Source organism: Rhagoletis pomonella, unplaced genomic scaffold (genome assembly GCF_013731165.1).
Source record: "Rhagoletis pomonella isolate Grant_MI unplaced genomic scaffold, Rhpom_1.0 Rhpom_scaffold_00006, whole genome shotgun sequence".
Lineage (NCBI taxonomy): Eukaryota > Metazoa > Arthropoda > Insecta > Diptera > Tephritidae > Rhagoletis > Rhagoletis pomonella.
The window spans coordinates 21216417-21221315 of NW_023458560.1; the positions used below are offsets into that span (position 1 = coordinate 21216417).

General features: G+C 30.6%; 1 long non-coding RNA gene across 1 annotated transcript in view; it reads right to left on the bottom strand.

Annotated features, from left to right (window-relative positions):
• The window catches only part of LOC118741658, a 21379-nt gene extending 16574 nt beyond the window's left edge, over positions 1-4805 (bottom strand). The window contains exon 1 of the long non-coding RNA XR_004993316.1: positions 4667-4805. This is a non-coding gene — a long non-coding RNA (uncharacterized LOC118741658). The remainder of the gene's footprint in view (positions 1-4666) is intronic.
• Between the last annotated feature and the right edge of the window lie 94 nt (positions 4806-4899).

Here is a 4899-nt window from a genome sequence, read left to right on the forward strand (position 1 = left end):
AACACTTCACTTCAAAACTTGGAGAACTATAGATTTTTGATTTCTGAATTAAGTTTCTAAGTGCAAAGAGAGCCGTGATAGAATTATGATGCCATATTTATACTTATTTTTAATAATATTCCTCCAAATATGCCACACAAATATGATTTTTTGTATAAATGAAATTCATCTGGCAATGGAAAAACAAACCTTACAATTGCACGTGTACAAATACAAGTACTGGGAATCAAAAGAGAGAAAAGAGAGAGAAAAAGTAATAGATGACACGCAGAGTATAAAAGCGCAAACCAGGGTAGCCAACCCTTTTTTGAGATTTCCCCGATTTCGACAATGAAATTCTCCGATTTCGCCCGAAATTTCGTAAAATTCTCGACCCATAGATATCTCTTTATTTGCAAAAGAAATTGTATCTATTTTGATATATTGCTGGTCTCTCTTTTTATTTTATTTTTATGTATTCATAAACTAAACCAAACTTTTATAAAGTTAATTAACAAATAAAGAATAAAAAGTTTTAGTCGCACCAAATTTGCCAAGTTTTCACAATTATTTTATTTTTCGGTTATTTAAGTTTAGTTTTTTTCTATAAATATATAGTTCATTTTTTAACGAAACCTGTATAAATCCAAGTTTCAAACTTTGTGCAATATTAAAAAAAAAACTTACATAAAAATTTCGAACTTTTCATTCAAATTTTTTTTTGAAAGATTTTGAGTGCGCAGTTTCATAACTCACTCAATTCTAGTGCAAGTTTCATCAAGTATCTAAAAATTTTCGTTTTAGAATTTGTTTTCCGAAGTTGTTGCGGAATTCCTTATAAAAATAAATTGTGCTTATTCGTTATATGTAGGCAAATGCGACAAAGAAATTTCTAAAAAATAAACGGTAATTTTTAACCATTTGCAATCTACAGTAGTCGTAATCGTTAAATTTTAGGGATTATAATTAAAGTATTCGCAATCAAGCATGTTATAATTACAAGTACAGTCAAAGCAAAATATAATCGTAATCGCAAAGTGCCCAACTCTGTTACATATTTGCACCAAAACATTTTTTAAGAGAGTGTCCAGGTTTCCAAAGTATATATGATTAAAAGTTTGTGTGAGCGCCATTTTGAAGATTTTTTGTTAAAGATGGAGTTATGTATCTATTTTAAAATAAAATTTTCCGATTGATTTTATCAGCGTTTGAATAGCCTGTAGTCAAATGTACTAGTTGTAAACTACTTCACAACTAGTATGAACCGCTTGCACAACTAGTCAGCCAACTATCTTTTTTCCATACAATCAACTGGTATTTTTAACATGGGGATGTCCTACGAGATGGCAGTTGTCAGATATCGGTCAGAAATATACCCGTCTCATACTAGTGCAAAATAGACCAAAAAATATTAAGGACCAAAACCACTACTTTGGGAGTCAAAAAATAAAATGAATTCATGTATATACAACATCTATGTATAAAAGCAGAAATAAATACATAAATATTCCAAACATTCGAACATAAATTTAGATGCATTTTTTATTAAATATTATTAAAAGTAAAAACTTTCAGGTACAATAAATACTATATTTTTATCTTTTTTAGTAATATTGAATATGCAAGAGAAAACATTTTAGCTAAAAATAAAATGAATACTTTAACTAATTTTTGTGTGAACTAAAATAAAAATACAAGTTTTCATTAAAATAAATTAAATTCGTTAGCTTTGCACATTTCAATCTATGCTTTTTAAAAATGTTTAAAATTTGAGATTTGGATAATAATAAAAGAAATAAATAAATAATTCAAGCAGTTATTAAATATTCCTATTTTTTGTCTATAGTTTGGCTTTTTGATTGATAATAACAATTAATTAAATAATTATATTAATCGTGTAATTAAAAAAGGTCAAAAATAACTGAAAATTATCAAAAATAACAAAATAATGATGTAATTAGAATTAATGAATTAATTAAAACTTTTTTAAAGTAATTAATTATTATTCATTAATAAGGTGGTAATATCGGTAATTAATCATTAAATGGTTATCCAAAAAAACATGCTTCAATTAATAATCAATATGATTTAACAGGCCTGGTATAATGGAATATGTACTTGGTTACAATATACCCAAATAAAAGTTATAATATTTTGTGTACTTTATTGTATTAAACTGTCGAAGTCAAATAAAACGGCATGAACAAATCATTTTGTACTTGGTACAAGTCTGGTTATTTTCGAACTAGTTCGGTTTCTGTCAGGAAATTCTAGTTGTAAACTAGTATTTTTCCTGACTAGTTTGGGGTTTCACTGCAGGGTATCTCCTTTAGTTTCCGAGATATTGAGTTAAAAGTATCGGCAATTTAGTACAAATTTGTATCACATTCATGCCTTCAACATTGTTGGCAAATGAAGAATACAACAAAAATTTTATTTAAGAAAATCCTTCATAAACTCAAAAATATATAAAAATAAACAATACAAACAAAATAATTTAAAAATGCCATTAATTATTTGTCGCAACTTCGGATAAAATCTATCGTCGCGTTTTTGAGAAACTACATTTCAAACTTCAATCACGATTTTGCCAAATCTGCCAAAAGTAACGTACGGTAATCTTCTATCCAGGCCACAAAATGTACATCACCTTTTTCCGTTTATGTTAAATAAAATGCAATAATTCGGCATGTAGATACACACATATGTATGTACATATATTTAACTAAAAGTATATTCTTACCGGTAAAGGCGATGTGCCAAAAGTAAGTTTTTTTCCTACGGGAAGGACGGATTTATTTTAAATTTGGCATAAACATTGACAATGTCCTAACATAAAATGTGTACCCTTAAATTCCCCGTAAAGGGAAATATTAAGACAGGCTCAACTAAGATTACTCTATGAGTACGAGTATCAAAATGATTGGGATCTAGTATTTGGTATAACAGATTGAGGAGCAGCATTTGATAGCATTATGTTAAAGCTTGTATCACGAAGGCGGGCCACAAAACCTATTCTTAAAATACTTTGATGAATTATCAACGTTTAAAAAACTTTCATACTTTCATATCTAAAGTGCTATCTTGTTCCACAAAAACTCTAAAAAACGTTTTTTATTTTCTTTTCCTTTTACAAAGTTAATCTCTTACGCCTATGAACACTTACAAGCGCGCGCAAAATATGTGTCACTTGTATTTTATTGTATTATCTTATCTGCTTGAAAAGCATTACAGCTCCATGTTTACCGTGCCACTTACTTTTTATTCCAAACACATTCGTCCTTTCCGCAACATTCCGCCTCCTTACGGAGTTGACTTTCGTGCACTTTCTAAACGTTTATTTATCTTCGTAAATGTTTTAGCATATTTTTCGCGCAAATATTGTTTTCGCTGACAATTCCTTCTACTATCGACGGCGTTAAATGCTGCTTACTACAATAAAGCTGCTTAGCTGTTATTGTCATGCATCCGCTACTACCAGAACGTTCTCTGCTACTACATCCTATTTGTAACACGTCAGATTTGTCGGTAAACCCTTTGAAAGGGACAACAACGGTTGCGCACATACAATGAGATAGGCACTGAAAGATTATTTTTTTTTCTTTTTCATTTCTTCGATATTTTCTTAAATTTTTTGCTCTTTTCAAAAAACATTCAAAAGCCTTTTATTCTTCTTCTTGTATGCCATGATTGGCGTTGGGGAAAATACTTACATACAAACATGCATTATTTTAGCATGTGCCGCTTTAGCAAATATTGTATTTGTATGCTTCGTCTTCCAGTTTATAAAAATCACTTACACGTGAAGCAATAAAAACAAGGCTTGTGAAATATGCCGCTTAGCTTGCCGCATAAATCGGTGGTGTTGCTATTGCTACCGTTAGATTTTCCTCTCCTTTTGAATCCCATATATATACTCATACATACATACATATATAGATGTGTTTTGCCCTTTGTACTTGCTGCCATTTATTAACATACTTAATGTTCTCTTTCTGACTTGAATATTTACTTAAGCAGTAAAAATGTGCGATATTGTCAGATATGTGAGTGGGTCAGTTGTACACGTCTGATATCGATTCAGATTTGAAGAAAATGAATTTGAAGTAGAACTTATATGTATATAAGGCATTTTTTTCTTGAGACCTGTAAATTTATTGAAGACAGTTTGATAGAACAAAATGTCTTTTTAAATTCTAAAGCGTCCTTAGGACCTTATGATGATTTAAAAAATCTGTGTTCGTATGGAACAGTAGCTTATGTCGAAAGGCTGGCTTTAGTATAATGCGGCATTTGCAGCACACGATTGCGAATGGCTCACTGGCGATGAGCCGTTGAAAAACTTTTGGCAAATTAACGTGCATAAATAGTTCCGATACTAGCAAGTCAATATTTTTATTAAGTCTCATCAAAACATTTTTTGTCGTTTAAAGAATGAAGGGAATGCCGCTTTATTCTAAAGCCAGCTTGCCGACATAAGCTACTATTCCATACGAACACAGAAATAGAAAAAATTTATATTTCCTACGTGCAGTTTTATAGATTTTTATTTTGGGTCATTCCAGCGAAGACGACCTAGGGTTGCCAGACATACTGAAATTTCAACTCCTGTATTGATTTTTACCATTCCATAAATCAGTACGCTAATGTCCTGAACTTACAAAAAAAAGTACTAATTTTCACTGACTTTTAACCCTCCGATGAGTGACAGTGCCGATGACGTTAGATTCGTGAGAAGGTCCTTAGGGACCTACAAAGAGTTGCTCGATGTTTCGACTGTACATGTTGTCTTTTGATTAAATTAACGTCCTGCATATATATTAGGAATGAAATAATTTGAAGAACAAGTGAAAAAAAAATCAAAACATGAAGACAAGTAACTTGTTATTTCTTCTAAAATTGTACAAGGTCCCTAGGGAC